Source organism: Macrosteles quadrilineatus, unplaced genomic scaffold (assembly GCF_028750875.1).
Source record: "Macrosteles quadrilineatus isolate MER2022 unplaced genomic scaffold, UCM_ALF_1.0 Scaffold_4__1_contigs__length_99947679, whole genome shotgun sequence".
NCBI classification, from domain to species: domain Eukaryota; kingdom Metazoa; phylum Arthropoda; class Insecta; order Hemiptera; family Cicadellidae; genus Macrosteles; species Macrosteles quadrilineatus.
Window position 1 is genome coordinate 32,498,006 of NW_026542597.1, and position 26,750 is coordinate 32,524,755.

A 26,750-nucleotide genomic window follows, 5' to 3' on the forward strand; every position below is an offset into this window, starting at 1 on the left:
AAGATGATGAAGCATTATTTATAGCAGCTGCCAGATGGTAAATCTTCCAAGTGGGTCTATTAATAACCTTTATCAAGATCGGCTGGGTAAAGTTTTTTAACCTTAAACCACCTTAGAAACAATCTTCTAAGCGGTGCCAAAGAGTTTCAAATTTTACCATACAAGTCTAAATTTTTTTAGCTACATACAATTTTTAACTATATTAACACTTTTTAGCAAGCAATTAAACAATATAGTTAAATTAAATGTATTTGAAACCAGACAACAGTTGGGAATCATGAGAACTGATTCTCCTTTAAATTATCGAGACGGCGATGAAAGAACCTCTACTCTTTCTCCATTTCCAAACCATTGAGTAAACAATTCGTTTTCCCCACGAAGCTCTCTACTTGTGATGTATCTTCTGCATTCGAACAATGGTTTCAAACCCACCATTATATTATTTGTCTGTGTCTTATTATGCAATCATTATCGGTCAAAGATCATAGTACCAAATGTGTTACAAAAAACTACTTAATGTTTAATAATATAGCCTACATGATTTATTGTAAAGTTTTACCAATTTTTTTACCAATACATTTTTTTTAAATAGTTGATTATGAGTTATGAATAAGATTTGTATAACTGTATGAAGATTATTAAGAAAAAACTATGTTCACCTTTTAGACTCAGCTTTACTTTCGTGGCGCTTAAGTTCATTGTAGTTGTAGTAATAAAACTAATGTTTTACACAAACACAAAATCGCATACCTTAACGCAATTCCTTTAATATTGTAACATATTTATTCTACACCTCTACGGCTTACGTTCTTTTCTTCAACTACTAGACAAGCTGCATCCCTTGTCTAAGAAGTATTATCTAACGCATATGGTGTACCACTCTTCAAAAATAATTTAATAGACTTTTATTCTATAGCATCAGAATACTGCACATTTGATTCTTTCATAAAAATAATCGTAGAACTCCAAAATCTATACAGTTTAATTCATTACTTCAAAGCTATCAATGTATTTAAAACGTCAAGTTTTTTTTTAGTTCTGTTAGACTTGATGTGCTGTTTTATACATGAGATCGAATGAATGTTCATATCAGTTAAGGTTCGTCCACTCAGATATTGATGGCCGTTAACTGTTGATGAGACCGCTGTGATCTATACAGTCAGCTGATTGAATGGTTGTTAATTAACTAAGTCAAACATTGAGCCTACTTAATTGAATTCCGTTTGTCCGCACAAAAAACAAACGCTGGACGTTGTTGTCAACTACAATAGATATGGTGATTGATTATATGAATAATATTTACTTTTTCATAAAACTAATTTCAATGTTGGGTGATATTATTTAACATCCCTACTTTAAAATTAACATGTCCCAATTGAAACTTTAAATTTTATGTGTGGAAAGATTGACGCTATACGTTTTGAAAACTATATATTTTATGATATTTCAGTTAATGTAACTTAAATTTTTTTATTATATTATACTATACGAAACTACTGTACGAAAATGCTAAATTAACGAGAGCATACCTTTTTACTTTCTCCCCCTATACCATAGTATATGGAGAAAGTATTGTTTTCATCAAAATTTTCGAGTTGGAGTTTTGAGTGGATATATTCGTTTTGGGTCCACCTGGAACCAAAAAAGTGGTTTTCGAAGTGATGTCTGTGTGTCTGGATGTGTACAGAGCTAGAGACTACACCTGTGGTCCGATTTCGATGAAATTTTGTATGTAGGTTCTAATTTATGGTATCTCCAGGCATTTTTTTCATTTTTTTGAAATGTTGATTTTTAATGGGGATTTTCCCATAAAAACCCATAAAAAACCGGACAGATCTGATTTGGTACAAAATGGTACAAATTCCATTTCTGTAAAAATTACGGTTCAAAAGCTATGGTAAATTATGTTGTTTCCCCATAAAAACCCCATAAAATAACGAAAAATAGGATTTTAGACAAAAATCCACTTTTGATTTAACATAGTAGGTTATGGTCCTTACAATTTTGGTAGTTTTTTTTCTTTATTTAGACATTTTTATTTTTAATGGGGATTTTCCCATAAACCCCTAAAAATAACGAAAAAATTGGATTTTCCCAAAAATGGATCGAACGATTTTGATACAAATTTAGTATGTTATAGTCCTTTATATTCTGAACAGAATGGTACAAATCCCATTTCTGTAAAAATTACGGTTATTTTCCCATAAAAACCTCATAAAATAACGGAAAAATCGGATTTTCCCAAAATTGGCTCGAACAATTTTGTTAAAAATTTAGTATGTTATAGCACAGAAAACGTACTACTATAACCATGGTTATAGTAGTACGTTTTCTGTGGTTATAGTCCTTTAAATTCTGAACAAAATTGTACAAATCCCATTTCCGTATATTTACTCTCACCGCTTACACATGATAAAGGTTGTTGACAAACTTATGGGAGAAAGTATGTGTCAGAATGCTGATACCGTTTATTTTGATTGGCCATGGGTCATTAATTTACGCTTCATGACCCAATACAGAGTAATCTTCTCGTCAGGGAAATATATGTATTTGCATACTTAGAATAAAATATATAAAGCAGTCTATAATCCCTTTAGCGGTGTCTGTTAAAGTGGTAGGTGGGGGGGGGGTTGGGAACACTGCGTCGCCATGCATATTAACACATCCAGGATACATGGGAGAATGTAGCTGTGTGCACTTCAACATGTAGTGTCGAAAACCACGAGCTTGTTAGAGGTTGTGGAGGAAATCTGTACAAGTACGCTAGACATGTTGTAGCTCTTATTGATATTTTTAATGACTTTCCTCTCTGGTAAAAAATATTTCTTTATTATTACCGTAGGTCTCACGATTTACTTTTTGTTTTTAATGACCCACGAAGCCATGGACACCGTGCGTTCAAATACATAATACTTAGAACGTATATGAAATGTATAATAAAGTATAAGCCTATGTTTATTAAACGAACTCATGTACCAGCGTGACTGGACTATAGAAACTGGATTTTGTGGAATCTACTGATTACCCTCAAAACATTGAGTTCTGCAGTTTCTTTCAAAACCATTTTGTATAGCTTTAAATAAATAACACAAATTCAGTATTTTGCTCTTATTTTTATAGACTTAGTGATAACGGATAACATTTTAGAAGGCAGTTTTTTCATCTAGTAAAAAAAAACTTTTCGACACTCAAGAGGAAACTTTTCTCTGTATAGAGAAACATTGAAACAAAAATATTCATTCTGTATTGCCTAAAGGCATTATGTTGAAACATTTTGGTTCACTGTTTAAGTCTTCAGTTGAAATGTGCAAGAAAATAAATATAAAAACTAGACTATTAGCTTTTTCTAACTAGTTGCACATTATTATGCCCGTTTTCCACTGTGCAAAAGTACAAGGAAACCATTACAGTTTAGTGACCATCTGCTTAACAAACCCACTGATGACAGTGGAGTCTCGTCTCTCAAAGTTAATTTATTCCCCATTTCAATCAATTAGTTTGATTGTGGATTAATAAACATTTCTCTACTCCCTTTTAAAGTATATTGAAGTTAATCATTGCATAATATAAAGTTCTACTAGTCATCAGGATTTAAAGCCTCTTTGTCCAGCTTTCCTTGATCATTTGGCTTATGGTCCTGGCTAATGAAAGAGTTGGTGTTAGTCGATAACAAAAGCTACACAAGAAATCTCAATTCATTCTACACCCAACCTTTACTCATATTTGGGTTAAAATACGCACCTAGGTGGCGTCTCAATATCAACTAGTGTTTATACATTAATTTATAATATCACATTTTAGTAAATATTTACATTTAAGAATTACTGAACAACTTTTAATTCATCGCTAATATTTTATTGTCTTGTATCCCCCAAACAGTAATGTCATACACTAATGTAGTCAATTATCTTTTGCAAATATCCAAACGCATTTAAGTTACATTCAACATTTGAGTTATATTTAATAATGTATTCTTGGTTAGAGTATCATTTCATTGAAGTACATATTTATATATTATTATCGAAACGTATAAAGACATTATCTTAAGTCATGGATTGGAATACTGTGTTCGCTTACATTTCTAAATACTTGTGATGGCTCAAAGGCTAAAAAGCGTCCCATTAAAACAGCTATTTGTAACGTAAGTTAGTTTAATAAATATACAATTCTAAATTACAATCTGTTTAAAAGGTAATCGAGAGTAAAGCTATAATTTGGTTGCATTTTATTAGAGAAACGAAGCCCCCTAATGAGATTCCGAATGTTTGTTAATCTGAGAAGCGTGATAAGTAGACTTTGACAAAGTTTCCGCGTACAACTGATTATCTAGGTTCTCTGGCTCTCAAATTATCAACTAAAGTATCTTACGAGAGTGTGAAACATTTACAGCGAGTGTTGGTAGTTATATTAAGTAGTCAGTACCGTAGAAGTATATTTATTAACCATACTTTACAAACGTGCCTAAAAACTTTGATCTCGTTAATATAATACAGTAATCACACACATGAACTATAGTATTAGAAATCTTAAAGGATCATAAATATATTTAGTTGGGTTGAATATTCCTAAAAGTCTTATTAACAAAAGTTATTAACATTTCAATCATCATAAACCATTTTGCTGTCTGGTATTGAGATAATCTTTAACATGAGTGCTCATATGGTCCATCGATTTAAAAACTTAGAATTAATTTAAATTAAGTTAAATGTATTGTTTGTAGTTCTGTCATATGTCAAAAAGATAGAATGTAGTTGTAGGCCTAATCCTACAAGTATAACCTAAAAGTTATTTATTGTTTAATGAAACTATGTTATCATAACATTGTTGATGCTCTTTATGATAATCTTTAAATAATGGCCTGTCAAGTAGGACGATAGAAAGCCACAGACAAGTAATCACATCCTTCCTCAAAAACCATTAATCTTTATATCAGGTCAATTTTGAGATTTTTTCGTTCAATGTAACACATTGAAATTCAAGTTGAAATTTAAATTTGATATTTAAGCTATTTGCTTAAATATATTAAAATATATTTGCTTAACTTTGTTTCAGTAGGTACGATTCGAAGGTTTTTTTTAATACCTATCAATTAAATTTAACATGAACATTGATAGGTTATGTGCCACAGGAGCAAAATAAATTTTATCTCCAAGAGACATTTGAACAATGAATAAACCTTGGCTATTCTTAGTGTACTTTACCCTACAAAGGCTATGAAAAGACATGAATGACTGAGCTTTCAGTTAAAGTGACAGTTCCTTTCAAGAATAACGCGAGATCTTCCAAGCAATTAAATATTCGAGATGTCGTTATAAATCTGCAGATTTTCAACTCAACTGCTTGCAAATTCCATTTATTCTGTGATTGATTTACCGTTTTTTCCTCAACGTTTAAAATGAATTGAAAAAAATAAAAACCAAACAAAAAATGATCTTATTATTTTTTTATTTGTATAATTATCTTTCTAATCAATATTTTAAATCTGTTACATGTAATTCAGGTTAAAACAACATTTAAAATATAAGATAAAAAAACATATCCTACTTTTTTATTTGTATCAACTGAATTCGACCATGTCTTGGGCATGTCCATTTCCAAAGTGTGCTATTTCATTATCTGTATGCTTCAAGGAATAGAATCTATTGTCTATTGTCTAAATGATACATAATATGTATCCGAGTTCACGAATAATGGCATTACTTTAAATGATCAAACATTTTAACTATTGAACCAAATTTTTATTCAGGGACTAATATTGATAATTAATATTCGTAAAATTTTTGAGGGTATGTTTAAAACAAATCATAAATAAACATGTTATATTTGAACGCATTTTTTTCAATTTTATTACTGCGATTGACCATTACAAACTAGTTTTTTTTACATCAATTTTTTTATTCATCGTCAAAATGTCTTTCCTGAAGTTCACATAACATCATTTCAATAAAATGTATATTTTTTATATTTTTTTTTTTTTTTTGAACATGTTGTTTTCTTTTGTTATAACGTGAGGTGAAATGAGGCCATTAAGGGGAAGAAACTCATATTTTCTTCATATTATATCATATTTAATCCTAAGTTTTGGAACTAATACTAAAAGTTGTCACAAAAACTTTATCTTTTTTTAGTGTTCCAAACTAACAGAGTGACTAAGCTATTCAGCCACATTATTGTGGTGGATAATCCTCATGCATGATCTTATATTATCTAGCCACTGTCATTTGGTTTACGTGATCCTCATGCCATTCATTAAGGTACGTTTGGGGTGGAGCGGAATCTGTAGTTTCAAACTAAATGACAAACTTTATCCGTAAATAACATTATGTATACTCTGTTTAGTACTGGACTAAATAATAAGTGAATCAATTCACAGTATATAATAATATGATCATATGATACGATGATGGTAGAGAGCAATGCAACTACATTTACATTTGATTTAAATAACAGCAAGCAATGGATAAAACTGTTTTTTTATCTAGCATTAAATAACAAAAAAATAAATGATTTAAAAAACTTTAAACCTAAAATATGTAGTTTAGGGGTTTTTAAATTAAGTTGTTTCAACGCATGTTCAAAACAATCAAACAAAAATTCATATAATTCTAGAATTAAAATGTTGATGTTAGGGAAATTTTATATTAAAAAAGTTAAGCCTTTGATACCATTACAAAAGTAATATACTGGTTAGTTGGACATTACACTGAGTGCCAAGGTTTAAAAAAATATCTTGTGTAAAATGCTAATGATGAGTTTCAAGTCTTAACCATTGTGTGAAGAGTTGAAAATGCTCTTAATATAACCACACTGCTCAAGGTGTTTAAACTTAAAACCACATCGCTTAACTTGGTAAGAAGGTGGTTACCTGAATTAGACAAAGTTCTACATTCTGATTGAATTACTTGTAGTTTAGAAGTAAGTCAGACTTCAGCGAATACTTTACAAACTTCTTCACTATATGTAAATCACAGTGTTACACCACATCCCCGAATTAGGTGATAATGAATCTAATTGTTCAATTTATAAATTCGTGAGCATGAAAATTCTTTCCAGAATACAACCTCTTACAAAGAAAGATCAACTTAGCAAACTACACTGTTCGTACATTTCATTAAAGCAATTCCAATTAAATGTAAAATAATTAGCTAATTCCTAGAAATAAAACCCACATAAAAGAATTATTCATTAAAATATATTAAGAATATATTTCAATATATAAAAATTTCTCAAAATATAGTTAATATATATAGTTGTACAAATATATAATTCCATTCTATATTCCTAATATAGTATAAATATACAAAGAAAATAGTTGGCATTATGTATAAATTTTATACTTTAGAACATATATTATAATGTATTTTAAATATAAATCGAATATAAGTTTATTATAAATTAATCGTATTTCTCATAATACATTTTGAAATATTTAAAGTGTATATTGCATGTTATATTTATAATATATCTTTGTAAATATATTTCATATAATATTTAAATATATTTTAAATATAGTTTAAGAGTATTCAACGTTTTACATTTATATTTTAAATGTATTTGTTCAATATATTAAAAATATATTTTAACATTTACATTTCTAATACAAAATAGATTGATATTATAAATATATTCCACATATATATGCGGCCATATTGTTTTAATTATGTTCAGTTGAGCAGTGTTGTGCCGGCGATAGGTGGGTGTAGGACTGCATCCGTAGGTTATATGTTGTGGACTTAACAGATATATGCGTATCTACAGGATTTTCGCTGGAGAAATAAGAAAGAGTATGCATGAAAGTGTCTTGTGTTTAAATGTGTGTGGGATTATTAGGCCAGGCAACAAAAATTAGTGCTAATTTGGACCTAACCTCAAAAAATGAGTGTTAGTCATTTAGGTTACGGCCTAGTTGCACGATTCTAGCTTAGGGCAATATGCCTAATATGCGTATCTGTAGAATGTTTGCTGAAGAAACAAGAAAGAGTATAAGTGAAATTGTCTAGTGTTTAAATATGTGTAATTATTAGGCAAGTCAATAAAAATGAGTGCTAATTTGGACCTAACCTCAAAACATGAGTGTTAGTAATTTGGATACGGCCTAGTTGCACGATTTTACGGTAAGTGGATCAACTGTTTATAAATTAGAATATATACGGTACATTTACCAATAAAAAATAATTATTCAATCTATTTTTACAAACAGCATTCTAGCCTATTTTGTAAATATGTGCGCGAGTCTGAATTTTTACTACTATAGTAACGATATCAGGCCGGCCTACATCCCGAATGAAGCAAATCTGTGTAATTAGTAAACCTAAAATACTACGATAATACATTTGGATAAAGCTTCTCTCAATTAAAAGCATAACATTTGTCCATAAAAGAGCTGTCTAAGTAGTCCTAAATTATAGGCCTGGTTTTGTTCAACCCGCCGAATGTTAAGCGTCGTAAAAGCGACTCATAACACACCACCGCGGTGTTATGCGTCGCTTTTGCGACTCACAAACACTGTTTAAAAAGCTTTATATATTATTAATATATTTGAAATACATTATATTAAATATATTTTTAATATACTAGCCCTTTTCCATATCTATATAATTAATACGCTACACGAAACTTTGTCGGTTGAACTCCTCCGCCATTTCTTAACCGATTTTATCCATTGACGTCTCATTGGAAAGAGCGTGTCGCGTAGATTTGCAAACTGGCCTTACATTTTTGAAAAAGTCCCTTGGGCTCTGCCCCAGTGGCTTAGAAAGTTCCCATGTTATCCTTATGGAGAACTTAGTTGTTTACATTTTGATCAGCTGTATAATTTAATTGCTGTTATTTATTTTTCAATTCAATGTCTTTTAAACTCATAGGACATTATGATGACTTTTATTTGTTTTTAAATAACTACTTTACTTCTTTGCAATTGCTCGATTTCGAGCAACGTGTTTACTAGTTTAAAATATATTATAAAAACACATTTGAAATATATAATTTATATATAAATACCACAAATGAAATATAACTGAATATATTACTCGGTCCCATAATTTGCATATTTAAAATATATTGACAATATATATTAGCAAATATATAGCTTTATATTTCAAATATATTTTTTTTATATATTTTCAATATAAATTTTCTATGTGGGAAAGAAAATCCTTTTTTTTAGTTTTACTATATGTTAATTATAGAGTGTAATATTGATATAATTTGTCAATCAAAAGGATAAAATTCAAAAGATGGTTAATGAACATGTTGTTCAAAAAACTGATAAAACTAAAAAAATTTAAATAGAGTATTAGCAATATAATAAAACACATGATCTATGTACAAAAGGCAGGCAGTATGCCTCTATGAGTCTATAGTATATAGAGAAATTCAAACAACTACGTTAAATTTATTCACTGATAATATTTGTGTATTACTTTCAACGAGGAAAGTAATCTAATTTCATTAGTATTATTTGACTTGCTTATTATATATTATTATTATATTTGTCAATATATTATTGACTATTATATGAAAAGGAAAACTGCATTCGAATAATACCGGTACCTAACAGTTAAATGTTAAATGGTCTAATTTCTTTGTGGATAGGTTTCTAGTTTAAACAAATATTTTAAAGAAAAGGTGGTAAACTAATATATCTTTTCTTTCTTTAAAAATCCATTTTCTAAATATTATCCACGCTTAGAGCAACAGCAAAATGCCATAACCATTAGATATTTAATGTATTTTAAAACCAGATCAATTAAATATAAAACATAAAAAGTTGTTTATTTATTTGGCTTGAACACAGTATTTAATTGAGTAGGTAAAATAATTATTTAATTTTAATGAGCCACGCAATGCTTGACACTAAATTCCTTACTCTTAAATGCAAAAAGAGGGTATGTTTCTCCAAAAGTATCAAAGGGATTTAAACTAAGGTAATACTTACAAATAATTAAACAGGAAAACATTTTAATTATTATAAAATATTCTAGCAACTGTAAAGAACAAGTTAAGCCACCTAGATTAAGATTGACAAAATGATATCCCGGAGGTTTTTCTTGTAGCTCTTAAAACACCTGATCTGCGTAGTTTTTTACAAAGAGACTGACATTTAAAATGACAGGTTTAACTCTCATAATACCCATATCCATTAAGGTGAAACGTGTTTGTTAATTAAACTATGATATTTATTAAAGCTATGTTTCCGAATAATTTTCTGTTTTTTGCTTCTAAAACAAGTGATTATTTTTCAGCTGCTGGTAAGTGTTTTTAACGTTATCATAATTTTGCCTAAAGATTGGCTGCTCATAGATACTTCTTTTGTCGTATAAAAAAATTGGATCAATCAAATATCCTCCATAAATTATTGCCTCCTTAGCGTCAAGTGTTAAGGCAATGGCTGAGACACAATGGTTTAAAAATGTATAACAATTGTATAAAAGCACAAAAAATTTAAATTTTTACCGTAAATTATAATCAGTTAAAATGTGCTAAACAGCATGTTCAGAGCTTCTAGATTTATAAAAAGTTTGCAGATATAATTGATCACAAGATATCGCCTGTATTTCGCTCAAGGAAACACTGTCACGGAAACTTGAGGAACAGTTATTCATTCCTTATTTCTTTAAATGGGGGAAAGTGCGTACATTTTTCTCTATTTTCATGACATCTACTAAATATTTCTGTTATTTATAAAAAATATTACTAAAATAAATTAAAACAATATACATTATCATTAATATAGAATATGTTAATATTTTAAATCAATTATTATATTATAAATCATAATCAGCCGAAAGTTATGTTCCGTTAAAGTAATATAATATTTGTAGCCCTTAAATTGGTCCTTCTATAGTTATCAGTTTATCTTCGTGGTGTTACAAGATACAATATCTTCAAAGGGTGGTTAAAACCCTGTTTATGCATACTATTAAAACCATCTATTCAATTATAGTTTTATATTAACTAAGTATATTTTATTTACCTCAAAATATAAAACCATGCAGATTAGTGTTCCAATAGTGATCCACATGATTTCTATAATATTTATTACTTTAAAATATTTAAAATTACATTAAATATTTTTTTTTATTTAAAATATTTAAAAAAAGTTTATATTTTAAAAATAATACCACCTTTTATCTGACAACAGATTTGTATTTGTTTGCTTGTTGAACCAATTAACTTGTAAGCTGACACACAAACGACCTAATAGCTTAACACCAAATACGATGCCGTAATTATACAGACTAGCGATTGGTCGGGTTAATTACATACTAAAGCTAACCTGACGTGCATATCAATTAATTAGCTTCAACATTGTTCTACTTATTGTAGGCATCAAACATTCTAAATATCTGTTTAACTTACTTACTTAATTTGAGATCAAATGATTTTCATTATAAACAATGAATTGCTTTAATTTTCTGTTTATCAAGAGGTTGTCATATATTATTATTTTAACATACCGATTCTTCAGATTCACGTATTTTCTTTTATTACGTTTGGGTTTAGGTTGTGTAAGCATTAACCATCACGAACGGCCTGAATCATATAAAAGAAGCATGTTCTTGAAGGTGCATGTTCCATTATCGTCTATTGGTAATGGAGTGTGGTTTCGTATAACATATGGGTTTCTATTAAAAGGTGTGCTACTAAAGATATGGAAAAGGTTTTTTTTATACAATTATAGTTTTTAATAGGCGTATAAAAACATATTTTAAAACTTTCATGTTTTACGGGTAAACGTAGACAAATAATTGTGAAAAATCGTATGGCCACTTAACATCCCCTTCTTATGATCTGATTTTACTGGATGACAAAGTCATTATCGTGTCAAGCCATGCGGGTTTCGGTTATGCCAAATTTCATCATAATTGGACCTAAATTTCTCTGGTTATCATGTTTACGGTGACGTACAGTATATACATGTATAAATATTTCAACTAGTAGTGATTTGGCATCTCAAGACATAGAAATTTAAAAGTAAATCGGTCCCGAGCCTAGGACTTACCGTATTATCGATAAAAGCTTCTTCCTTATTCCAGTTATTTGCTAAAATATTAAGTCAGAGATAGCATCAATGACTATTTATTACGTATGTAAGTATGCTTTCTCATAAATTAAGTATTGAACTATAAAAATGTTTTGTGTTATACTATATCTCATTTTAATAAATGGTCCTACCTGATCTTAGTCAGTGACAAAGCTACGCTAGGGATCTCACTTAATTTTACACTTATCCGTCACTCATATTTGAATCATTGACATGTATATACGGTTCATCAATGGTATCAATGGTTCACACAACTACATGTTTTAATAAAAAAAAAATGGTGACAACTGGTTTATATTGATGGAATGTCTACTACAGGATCCAATATTCAATGCGGGTATATTACTTATTTTTGGTCGAGTTTTTGACCACTGGACGACCACTAGTCCATCTTAATTGGTAAAAATAATAATTTCGTAACTAATTTGAGTTTGCCCTCATGTCCTGACAGTTTACAATAATCTGAGTTAAAATTTCGTTTGTCATTGTAATTTCAACGATCATTACAGATATAAGAATATAAGAAAATAGATGTATAAGTTTAGAGATTAGATACATGGTGACTAAGATCTAAATTTCAACGTAACTATGAAACCACGTGCTGAACGTATCTCAGTGTTATGTTTGATACGGGAGTTGAACTTGTTTTGTATCCTATAACAGTAAACAAGGCTTGCGTGACTTTCCCTTATATAGCCAAGTGAGCATCTGACTCACTCTCAGGATCTACATTGCTCACGCTCAACTTGGGATACACGAGGCGACTTGTCACATTAGCGTTCACGCTGAATGGTGGCTTGAGATAAGTTCTTAGATTAATTCAATTTCGCATACCAAAACTAGTAAATTGGTATTATGCCTGATAAAAGCACTACACAAAATCAACAATAATACGAGGGTGGCCTAGTATATTATGAAAACAATGTCATAGTTTACATGCAACTAATAATCATGAATGTTATATAGGTTCTTTTACGTCTTTAACTTACTTTTATTACCATCCGTGCATTTTTTTAGGAATTCTTTTCCAATAAAATCTTAAGTAATTCAACGAAAGAGACCTCAAAAAATCTCTTGATAATCAACACATAAAACATCATAATAGATTTAATATTTTATAAACGGATCCCTTAGCTATTTACATCGAAAGCTAAAAGAACCAATTTAGTAAAATGCCATCATAAATATTGACTCTTAAAAGATAATAATATTAAACTAAAAAAAAAACTAAGATAAATGTAAATATCAAAAGCATTAATTCATCCTCTGCAATAAGCCTAATAGGCTGTTGGTGATATGTTTTTACTTGTAATGAAAATTCGCCAGTTTATCTTAAGAAATTGGCAATAGCTTTTTGATGGACTGAAACTAGGCCCAGCTATCTTCATTATCGGCTTGTAATAAATGACCCTGCCTGATGAAACATCTGGTCTTAGTAAGTAATAAGCCTTAAAGAGATATTTAACTCAATTCTAAATACGATCAATTTATATCTTGGTTAAAATAAGCCCAGATGCATATCAATCTGTTTTGGTAATAAAAATATTATGTGATGAGTCATTATTGGGAATATTCAAATATTTGACCAGTTAAAAAATACCTTTTTCTGCTTACGTTGGTATGACCACGGAATATAAAAGGGTGTATCTTAAATTGTAATAAGCAAATCAGTCATATAATAATGTTGAAGTTGTCTCCTAATTCAACCAAGAGTTTGAAATAAGTTAGACTTTACCAAGGATTTGTGGAATTTACAAAACAATAATGGATCAAATTTTGATTGTTGTGAAAATATTTGTTTGTATACAAAATCAAAAATTTTGGATGGGTATCGTTATAAAGGTAACATAAATCAAACGTATAACTAAAATAAACTTGTTTGAGACGTATTATGTAATTCATTATAATTTAGCAGTATTTAGCATTAATCAGATATTACTCAATAACTTTACAGTGTTATATTCCATGTAAAGAGATAATTTGTATCGCAATACATTTCTCTTAGATACAACATAATGTTTGAACAGACTTGAGTTGTTTTATGACTAAAGTAAGCATTCCACTTAAACGTAAAGCTAACAGGTTAAGTGCTCTTCCATACTCTACATTAAGTATAATATTTTTTCAAACAAATATATATGTTATATTAATTTCAGCTAACACAATACTAGTCTACTCATTTACATATTTACATCAACATAATTTGCATTATTATGGGCTGTCAATATTTTATTTGTTCAACTTAGATAACATTATTTTGTCATGTCAGACAAGTTAGCTTTTTACGAGAACTAATTTCCCTAAAATTTGAGGTGAAAATGTGAATTAAAGCTAAATCTTATAGTTTCAAAAATTGCTACAATATTAAAATGCCCTTGCCACATCAAAACTCTAAAGTACTCTTTAAAAGGTTATTTCCATTTGTGTGACTGGTTGCATAACAAATTATTTACGTAAACAATGCTCATGTAACTATTTATGTAACAATGATGATATACTGGTCAAGCGGTTAGATTTGCTGATCATAAAAGTTACGTGCGAAGTATAAAGTGGAGTTTTTTCCTTCTTTCCTTAACCTTTAATGGTACAACAACACTTCAATTTACAAAACAATTGGTTTTTAAGGGCATAAAAACATGATTAAATGTGAATAAAGTGTTTCCTGAATGTAAAGTTAAATTTATAAAATATCTTTTCCGTCAAATGTTTACAACATATTATTTGCTTAACTTATTTTGCCAGTTAAATAAATAAGTGTATCTAGCTCTACACATTTATATTAAATGTTATTATAATCAAACAAACGTTGCTTTATTTATCGTGTTCAGTTGTAAACGGACACAGATATATGAAGATATAAACATATAAAAATTGGAACAAATAGTGTTTTGGAAAAGGTTAATGGTATAATATACCTTTCAAACTTGAAAAAAGGAAGCCATTTCAGGATTTCAACACTTTTTTGATACAAGCAGTACCAATTATGAACCAAACTACTTTCATCCATTGATCCTTGGCGAAATATTTATCAGCTATTAACATATTTGTCTCGTTTTTGGTAATGATAAATCATGGTAAGACAAATATGTTGATTTATTACTGAAAGTTATAGCAAATTGATTGAAATAACTATATATCGTAATAGTTTAATTTAATCAAAATGTCTACTACAAATAAAGCAGTAGGTTCGTACAATAGTCTCAAAGAGTTCTTCACTTCATCGAATCAGTTCCAGAAGCTATTCGCCAAAGGCAGTTTAGTCTCTCTTGTCCCAGCATTTCCAATATAGTTCCTACTTTTACCTCTGACTTCTGCACAGTTATCATTTTTGTGGAGATGATTTTATTTTAAGAGAGCAATGAAATTTAATCATTCAAGGTGAACTTGTTTCTAGTTCTCTTAACTTATTATCAAAATACTTTGAACTGAGATAGTTTTAACAATGTTCCACATCAGTTTTAGGACTCGTTCCTTGTTCACCTTTAAATTAGGGATGTGTAAGAATGCAATGCAAAATGAAATATTTCAACAGTTCAAAAAACCTGGTTTACAGATGGACTACCAAAATATAAATCATTCCATTGCATTCATAAAAAATCTTATAACCTGCTACATTTATAATATGATTTTGTGCTCAAACAAAAAGGTAATCTAAATCATAACAATGTTTCACAAAGTCGTTAACACTTACGAAAGCCTTAAGATACTGTTTAGTTTTGATATTAGTGTTTCTTTTACATAAAAAAGTCACCTTACTAAAAATGTATATTTGATGAGAAGATTGTCTTTTTAAACCGATGTTGAAAGATTGTAGATTATGATGGTCAATTGAAGTGTAAATCTTGTTGATTGGCAGCCAATTTCACAAAGAGTTAAGTCAGAAAAGGGGCTTATATACGATTTTGGTAAAAACAACTATGGAGCTGTATTATTATGAATGTTAGTTTTAATATTTTAAACATTGACGCAGTATAGTTATTATTTTGATGCAATTTATAAATCTGACTAACTAGTGTACAAAGATATTTGTCTTTGAAAGTAGAAAGCAGACGACATTGCACGAAAACACTCTCTTTTCTCCACTCTACTCCCACAACGTGTTTAGGTCCTGTGATAGAATACTTGTTTGGGAACGCTACGAAGTATTTGAAATTATGATAAAGCTACAAACACCCCTTAACAAACGGATGCTATATGAGTAAAATGTACACTTTTCTTCAAATTATATTGACAAATCTTTAGTTATAAATAGAAAGCAACAAACGTTCATAGTATCCTGAATTTAGCTGAATATTTAACACTACTACTACTATTTAACACACATTGTAATAACTACAACAATGGCTTTACAATGGGCTTTACCCATTGATTTAAACAGCACTAGGTAAGTTTGAATTTTTTTTTTAATAGTACTGGCATTGTAAAAGCGAGTAACTATTACAACATTATGAGATAGTAAAATATTTCCAATCTTGTTTATTGTATACGTAACCTTTATTATTTTAGTATTTACTCAACGAAAAAAAACCATGAGCATGCAGTTTTCATTAAAGATATAGTTTGATTCTCAATGGTGTTTACATAATAATTTTAATCTATAAGCACAGAAACAATATCACTAAATAAAAATATACACACTGATTTCATTCCATTAAAATAATGCCGTGGGACATTGCAATTATAATGTCAATTACAAAAATGGAAATACGGTTTTGTCGTTTAATCAACTTACATGTGATTGTGTTACTCTTTTGTAGATCTGTTGAAATGTATGTTTTAGAAACACATCTAGTTCTAGCGTGACATATCTTAGTAGTATTTTGGCTTTTTTAAGTGGTTATTATAACCTTATAAAGTAATCAGTTCCTTTAATCGGTAATATAATAAAGTTTAAACTATTAAACAGATACAACCATTCTTACGAAGATGAATATAAGGTCAAAGCATTTTGTCAGCTTTCCATTTTCATATACAACCCTAAAAGTTAAAACTTGTAAGACATGACATTCTGGAGTACAAATGTGCTTTATATGAGACCTTTGTATGTGAACTAGAACGGTAGAGGAATGAGCAAAGAACGCTGGACTTGAAAGCTTTGTTGTAACGGTTTTATATTAAATCGAACTGAGAATCTTCACTCCATTGGAAGAGTACTTGAGCTATATACATATTTTAAGTAACTCTTAGAATTTTTTGTCAAAAATCACCGTTAATCATTTTAAATGTTAAACCTACTTTTTTCTTAATTAAGGTTACATTTAGTTATTTAAGTTGTGTTATGTAACAAATCAAAATCAAATAAAATTGTAACTTATTTCCATGATGGTTGTAAACTAGTTTCTTTATCTAAAGCTGTACAGCATAAAGTCTTAAGATCACATAGGCTAGAAAACGCAACAAATTGATATTAATTAAACTGCAATCACAGTAATCAGGTGAAATGTTATAATATGGTCTACTACGCGACACATAATTTATATGTAATGAATCATTTCATCGAAAAAGACTACTAAAAATATTTAACAGTTGTTTATAAAAACATAATAAATAATGTGTAATGGTGTTTATATTTTTAACAACGGTCGCCATTGGTTAGCTACATGTAGGTCATATTTTATATACAAAGTAGGGATTCTCTTACCTTTAACTCCAACCGGTAAAATGAGGCCGATCTGAAACACAGAAAGAAAATAATTGTTATTTATAACGTTTTGAAACTGCTGCGAATCGTATTAAACACATATTATTGTATAAAAAATATACCTTTGACATAAGAATAAAGGATTTCCAAAAAGCCATTTTCAAAATTAGAAATTCAATAAAACAAGTGTTTGTAAAATAAATGTCAAAATCGGAGTCCCATTACTTATTATTTAAGTAAATTTCAATGTTTACTATCGTACGATTTTCAATCGCGGCCAAGAATCTATCCAATAATGGAAATTGTAGTTTTATTTTTTTGCAACATAAGTTGTGTTGGGTTTTTCTAGCTGGTACCGATTAGGGTAATTCTGGGCTTAAGACAATGAACCAGACAACGGAAAATGGAAAATGGTCTGTAGTACGATTATGTTTTCTTGCCCGTTAAAATTGAAGGTTGAATAAAAACAAACAAAATGGCACATACATTTTTACTAACAGTCGTGTTGTAATTACTTAATATTGAACTTTCATTTAAAAAATAATAAAAAATACTGTAAGTTTAATTGTGTAATTTATTATAACACATTCAGCATTTATTGAATTTTATAAACCTACCTCTTGCCTTCTAGACCTACCGCATAATGTTAGCCTGTCTTATAACTGATGAACTTATGTGATTACATAAATGAACTAATTCGAATACAATTAAGCTGTAAATTATTATTTAAATAGGTCAAAATGTCTCTTCTTATTTGGAGAGATTTAACTCTAGCCAAATACTTGAAATAGGTCAACATCTATATGTTAAGTAAGTTCTAACATTATGTGTATAACGGTCACAACAGCCACGTTATTCTTTTAAAATGATGATTGACAGTATTAAATTTACGAGAAAATTCACTCCTATACTAATATTGGCTCTGTTAATTTATTATTTTCAAAGCAACCACTTGTAATTTGAAGACAATAATTGTTAACTTATTTATTAGGCAATTTTGAGTTAAGAATGACGTTTCTATCACTCAAAAATACGTCACTCAAATGGTCAAGTGATTTTATAAAAGTAGAGTGAGGATAAAGTCAACTTTTGTATGTTAATTTTCACAGATAGTCCATCACACCAAAAAAGCCAACTGTACTCATACTCAAATTTACGAACGAATAAATCAAATCTTTTACAGTAAAACGACACCTTTTAACTAGCTCTGAGATAGTTATCTATACATCTTTAGAAATCTAATATCACACATATTTTTTGTTGATCAAGGATTTTTACACAATATTTATTTCAATAAGCAGAAATATTGAGTTTTTCAAACTATTGTTGGCCTTACAAAAACATGTGTTTGAATAATTTACATTTACCGTCAATTTACCACTATTTTTTTCTTACTTCTATAGGTTACTTACTCTACTTCGCCAACTATTACGCCCGCAGACACTAAACTTTGGTCTTACCTTTGAGACCAAACTTGGTAGTACAAAACGTTTCTACTGTCCCAAAGCCGTTATCAGTCGTTTGTGTCAATACATTAAGGCTACAAGTCACTAAGTTGATGACAAAGGCCTTTGAAGTGTTTTTCTCCAGTATTGGTTCATTCTCTGAGGTTTTGTATCTTTGGCAAAGTTTTATTAGAAGTAAGTCAACTTCTGATTGCATAATACATTAATTTTAATAAGAAGAAATCATTATAATTTATTCAAACCATATATAACACGATTAGTTTTTACTGTTAATTTGTTATATACATTTAGAAGCATACTGATGCAAACTACTCTAAAGTAAACAACATTACACATTTCCAATCAGTCCATTGTAGTGAATGTCAACTTGACTCAACACTGATGTCAATATAAATATAAAACTGAGTTGTGTTTGTCTACGGTCTATTGTATCAGATAATTGCTATCAATCAGTGCCTTAGATCAAACATCGTGGCAAAATATGGTGCACAGCCAATTACTGTACTAATTACTTCCCAATCAATATCTACTTTGAATAACTAGAAGTTGACTTTTGTATAGGCTATGTAAACTTTAATGTTCTATAGACGTGATTCTATTTTATTATTATTGTTAAGAAAAACCTAGTTTTATAAAATTATATACCCTACTCAATTCTTTAATTAAAGTGCTAAGGAAATTATTATAGCTTTATGACTCAACCTATTGTTTTAAGGATTGTTTTATTTCAGTTTATTTTATAACTCTTAGTTAGTAATAGTAATTTTCCTTTGTTATGACAGTATTTCCTTTGGGCTTTTTTATTCGTTATTTCTTATTGCTTTTACCCCAAATCTTGACTCTTGACTCTAGTTTTGACTTTTTCAAAGTAGTTTTATTATTCTCACAATTATATACAAACTAGGTGCTATATAATAGTGCTTTTCAAATATAAAAGGACGCGTTCAAGGATAAATGTTTTGTATTTGCGGCTACATTTAATTTAACATTTAATTACTTTAAGTTGAATTCTTTAAAAAAGGCTCAACGATTTTAATGATAATATGAAAAAATCCTTTAATTTATGAAATGGCTTGTATTTACGTAAAACAAAAAAAAATCAAACTCAAATTATTAGAAATACAGAAATTAAGGATAAGGTAGTTTGTAGTAATTTTGTTATACTTTTATAATTAGCAATTTTATTATTTTATTATTAATTTTATAATTACTTTTATACTTAGTGTAAGAAACGTTAGCAAAACACGATATTTCATAAACAAAACTACTGTAGCCCAGAACAAGTTATACAGAAATGGTGCTATTTATTTATTTTACCTTTGGCACAGTTTATTTTATGTTTTCAAATGTTTGCAACAGTTTTTGTTTATAAAATTGTATACACACAGGCAATCTGTAGTACCTTTATAATACAGGGTGTCCGGGCTAGAGGTATCTCAAACAAACCAAACCACCTTTTAACCCAAATTAACATTCTACATACATTTGGAAATGTAAGAAAATTAGTTGTAAGTGACATTTTAATTAATTGAGGTTATCAAAACAATTTTTAACTGAGTGATGAGGCTATTTATAACGTAACAGGTCACCAATTTGACTATAGTTTTTTTCATTATACAGCCACAAACAAAAACATAAACAAAAACAAATTCTACAAATTCTTTGTAATTATTTGGTTTTTTTTTAGTTCTATGATAATATTTATTGAAATAATCTCAAGCATCGAGTCTCATGCACGAACATACTGTATTCATTCAACAAATAAACATAATTCAAACATTTTTACAACCTTTACAAATACCTGGCATCTTGGCCCTCCCACATTTCAGCGACTGCCATTCGTTAATCTCCGTTTGGCATTCTGGATATCAGGAAGGGATATAGAAAGGGTACCTCAGCCTCCGTCGAGAGTCCTTTGAGTTCCCGGATACCTCCCTCTCCCCCATAACCTCTTGTAATGCATCGAAACCAATTGGTCGATCAAATACTAATATTATGACAAACATCATTATTTAAATATTTATCATAGTGTAGAGTTAAAAATTCCCTTGATAAAATAACCACAACTCAAGGTGTTTAAAGTTGAAACCACATCGCTTAACTTGGTAAGAAGGTGGTTACCTGAATTAGACCAAGTTCTACATTCTGGTTGAATTACTTGTAGTTTAGAAGTAAGTCAGACTTCAGCGAATATTTTACGAACTTTCCCACTATATGCATATCACCATTTCCCACCACATTCTTAGCTTAGCCTTATTTCATTAACATCATTTACGCATAATTATCATTATCATTTCATAGGGCACCAATTTCAAACAACCAAAAAAATCTATGGACTATACAGACTTCATAAATTAAACATTACAACATTAAGGAAGTAACTAGTTTGAGAATATTTTTCAAGTCTGTTGTTTCAACAAACATTTTTGAATGTTAGTTTTCAGAAGCGTTACAATGCCAACTTTGAATAATTCAATATGTTTGTAAACAAATGTATTACGATTATTTATTTCATAAATATTTAACAAGTAATGAGATTATTTCGTTAAATAGTATAACTTTGGACATTATTATAATCAAATAATTTTTGTGGTAAGTAAGTGTTGATTTCACTGTATTATCAACCGGTATTAATATTATAGTGTTTAACTTAATGTTTACGACAATTGGTCATGATTAAGAATGACAATCTGTATCGTGTTAAGATAATACTTGGAACTGGTGATTGCTGTATGAATAACAAATACACTATCTTTCTACAATACTAACCCTTTAAAGCAGTATTTATTTACTTAAAAACGGAAAATTCCCAAGGTAAGACCCCTTTTGAATGTCGTAATAATCTTTAAAAAAAGTAGTACTGCCTAATACCTTACAAAGGATTTGTAACTGTTGGTTTGTTGAACCAATTAACTTGTAAACTGACACACTAACGACCTAATAGCTTAACACCAAAACACTATGCCGTAATTATACAGACTAGCGATTGATCGGGTTTATTACATACTAAAGCTCATATGAAGTACCAATTAATTAGCTTTAACATTGTTCTACTTGTTGTAGGCATCAAAGCACTAAAATATATATTCCTGATCTTGATAATGGTTTCTATCATGAACTATAAATTGTCTTAGGTTTTTAAATTAACTATCGATATGGGTAATTATTGATGGTTAAAAGATATTTCTCTCCAACTCGAAACTGCCGAATAATTAAAACGAATATATAAAAGATTTTGTCGGTAGGAGTCATTCAGCTTAATTATTACGCTAAGACCAAACGAATTTTCTCTTCATAAATTTTCATTAAACCTTCTATGTGTAAGATTTTGTGACATGGAATATTTATTTTAAGAAAACAAATACGATTCTACAATTTTATAGCAAATAATCCTACTTACCTAGTTTCCAAATTGTTCGTAAATAGGCCTAGTTAACGATATTATCGAGGTTTTTGTACTGGAGGTCCGTGATTTAATGATTTTACTATATATTTTATCTTACACAAATCGAAAACGTATTTTATTTTATACTATGTTTACTAGAACTATTATAAACACAAGATTTTATTGTGATCAATTTTATATTTATTCATCTGTGATGAAAAACTTTATGAGCAGGTAATTTTTTTATTCAAAATGTATTTTTATACTGCCTTTATTTGCTCCATGAATTTCTTGGACAATTGAGATGTGCAGTCACTGTTAATAGTTAACCCAGAGTGATATAGAATGTAGAAATGACAGTAACTGGTAAAGTAAATACTCAATATTTGCCTTATATGAGTAGGCCAACTCAATGTTTGCCTTATATGAGTAGACCTACTCAATATTTATCTTATATGAGTAGGCCTACTCAATATTTGCCTTATATGAGTAGGCCTACTCAATATTTGTCTTATATGAGTAGGCCTACTCAATATTTGCCTTATATGAGTAGGCCTACTGAATATTTGCTTTATATGAGTAGGCCTACTCAATATTTGCTTTATATGAGTAGGCCTACTCAATATTTGTCTTATATGAATAGGCCTACTCAATATTTGCCTTATATGAGTAGGCCTACTGAATATTTGCTTTATATGAGTAGGCCTACTCAATATTTGCCTTATATGAGTGTAGGCCTACTGAATATTTGCTTTATATGAGTAGGCCTACTCAATATTTGCCTTATATGAGTAGACCTACTCAATATTTATCTTATATGAGTAGGCCTAATCAATATTTGCCTTATATGAGTAGGCCTGCTCAATATTTGTCTTATACAGGGTTAGTAAAAAGTGTGGAGACCCCCTGTTATTTTTTTAACGGCCCATACTAGAATAACTAAACTCGGCACACCTTTATGACATGTTATGAAGTACTTTTTGGGCATAACCGTCACTTGGTGTACATCCTCAAAATGGGGGATTTTGGGGTAAACTCAAAAATCTCAAACACAAAGACCCATCGAGTGACCCCTCATTTTGAAGGTCCTAGTAAAAAAAAACCAACAACGCAAACTAGAGGTCTTTATCTCAATCCAGTAAAAAATAGCAGCCAATTGAAATTCTCAGAAGTTTAAGTTAACTTACAGCTTTCCAAGTCTTGAGACCACCTGTAAATTTTGTAGTGGCTCACACTAGGAAAACTAAACTCTACACACCTTTTTGGAATGTTATGAAGTACTTTTTAAGCCTAATAACCACTTGCTTACCAAACCCAAAATGGGGGATTTTAGGGGAAACTCAAAAGTTTTAAATGATAAGCCCCATCAAGTGACCCCTCATTTTGAAGGTCCTGTTAAAAGAAAACTAACAACGCAAACTAGAGGTTTCTATCTCAATCCAGTAAAAAATGGAAGCTGATTGAAATCTTTAGAAATAGGAAATAACTTGCAATTTTATATTCAATTGGCTGCCATATTTTACTGTGTTAAGATAGAGACCTATAGTTTGCGTAATTAGTTTTCTTTTATTATGACATTTAAGATGAGGGGTCACTCGATGGGGCTTATCATTTAAAAATGTTGAGTTTCCCCCAAAATCCCCCATTTTGGGTTGGGAACTTACGAGAATTTCAATTGGCTGCCATTTTGTACTGAACTAAGATAGAGACCTCTAGTTTGCGTTGTTGGTTTTCTTTTACCAGGACCTTCAAAATGAGGGGTCACTCGATGGGTCTTTGTATTTGAAATCTTTTAGTTTCCCCCAAAATCCCCCATTTTGGGGATGAATACCAAGTGGCGGTTATGCCCAAAAATTACTTCATAACATGAAATAATGGTGTGCCGAGTTTAGTTTTTCTAGTATGGGCCGTTAAAAAAATAACAGGGGGTCTCTACACTTTTTACTAACCCTGTATGAATAGGCCTACTCAATATTTGCCTTATATGAGTAGGCCTACTCAATATTTGCCTTATATGAGTGTAGGCCTACTCAATTTTTGCCTTATATGAGTGTAGGCATACTCAATATTTGCCTTATATGAGTGTAGGCCTACTCATTTTATTGTCGATGGCTCAGTTCAACTGTGTTCTGTCCCATAAAAAATGCTACAGCACGGCTATGGAATATTTTTTTTTCCAATGTCGATGGTTTACTGTAATACGGACATTCCTACCTACTATTACGTATAGTGAAAGTCAAAGTTCCATTTTTTTTTAACAATTTTCTCACCTCAAACATCCAGAATGGTATAAGGTGAGTCGGAAGATCTAGTCACATCAATGTTAAACACCCGGAGCTGCAGGTTTTGCATGTAAGTTATCTCTTTCACTGTGTGATGGAGGTCCATAACATGTCACGCCACACAATAAGTCTAGGCTCAATATCTGCTTTGCCTCACAAATACCACAATATCTCTCCCTCAGCGTTTAGGGTAAATATATATGTATCCCCGTGGGTAATGTAGGTAGTCCTGGACGAAAGAATTGCTGTTTCTCATTGTATAATAAATCAACTTATGTGTTTGACGGTATGAGAAGGAGATTTTTATTTGTCGTTATACGTTTAACGCTTGGGAAAATTTATAGAGAATGAGTGAATTTTTAAACATTCTTGAATGTTTCTAAGTAATTGGTAATATATATTTCATGATGTTTACAGATGAACTTTTAGTTAGAAAGACAGTTTTTTATTATCTTTTTAATCCTTACACCCAATAAATTTTAAGAATAACATAAAAATACCATAAATGAATTTAAAATAAAAAAATACCTAAACCAAATTACAAAATAAAACGTACTAGCTCCCTCCTATAAAAATCATTTAAGGAAACTAAAGCCAATATTTCGTACTAGTATTTTAAGTCTTTTATGAGAACTTTGACAACGCAAGCACTAAATCTCTACTCTGTTAAAAGAAAATATCTTTAAACCGTTATAACATGATTACCCACAACTATTTTACTTGTATTGAAGATCTAAAAATACAAATGCAACGAGGAAATCCACCATCTTCTATAAAAAAATACTAAAATCTGATTTTCAAAACCTAATGTTTCGGATCCCACTCTGTGTTACGGGTTCATATACAAACTATAAACATTTAAATTAATATTACAATGGCCTATCAAATTTAAAAAAGTTTAAGCGTAATTAAAAGTAATTTAATTTTAAGTTTAATAATATCAATTAATATCAGTAGGAGGTAGATGAAATATCAATAGTCGCAATATCGCGATGTTTAATTAAAACGATAATTAAAAAAAAAAAAAAAAAAAATAGCCAATGGTGTCCTCCATTGGATATAATTAGTGAACTGAAATTTCTACTTTGCAATCTGGAATCGGATGGGTTCTTAATGAGACTTCTTGATTGATACACAGTAAATATAATAGGGTTAGTGGAATGAAGGATCGACTTAACATGTTTTATTTTAAACGTATTATTATAAAAGCAAAAAAGTTTGAAAAACTGGTATATAATGTTATAAAGAATATACTTTAGTTAGAAGCGTTCCTTCAATTAATGTATTTTTTTAGTTACTGGAGATGTTGGGTAAATATTAACATTGACGGATTGATATTCCGTTTTCCTTTCCATTTATTGTTTTAACTTTACTTTAGCTTAACTCAGCTGATTCTTTCTCTATATCTTCATTGTACATTGTTACCAACAAAGAAAATATAAAAATTGTAGGTTGTATTATAATTTCTAAGCTAAAAATCATACTTAGATTCTGAGCTAGGAAGTGTAAGAGTATTATTGTTAAACATGTCATAGGAGCATGGCGTTTGTTCATACCATTTGACTTATTCATGGTAGACAGTATGAAAGTTCTAAGAAAGATTATATCCCAATTTAGTTAAATATTATATTGAAGCATTGGAATTGAAGCAAAATTAGCGTAGGGATTGTATTTTCAGGCTATCATTTATACAGATACGGAATACTTCGCAAGCCTTAGTGTCTAGAGGTAACTATTTAATAAATGTTTAATTTCTTTTTATTACAAAACATTAATTTTTGTTTTAAATAACTTCTACTTTGTATACTATAAACTATCTAGAAGAGTAATACACACTTTTTTACTATGGGTTTCCTTGTTTGATCAAGACTCTTGTTGCGATATAAATAGGACCAAATATTTAATTTATTTTGTTATATTTTATTAACTA

At 29.7% G+C, this 26,750-nt stretch overlaps 1 protein-coding gene across 2 annotated transcripts in view; it reads right to left on the reverse strand.

Moving 5' to 3' along the window:
* LOC128993579 (KH domain-containing, RNA-binding, signal transduction-associated protein 2-like) overlaps positions 1-26,750 on the reverse strand; it is a 251,622-nt gene that overhangs the window by 78,666 nt on the left and 146,206 nt on the right. For both annotated transcript variants that reach the window (XM_054417559.1, XM_054417556.1), the window contains one exon: positions 17,688-17,718. The gene's annotated coding sequence lies outside the window, so the exon portion shown is untranslated. The remainder of the gene's footprint in view (positions 1-17,687; positions 17,719-26,750) is intronic.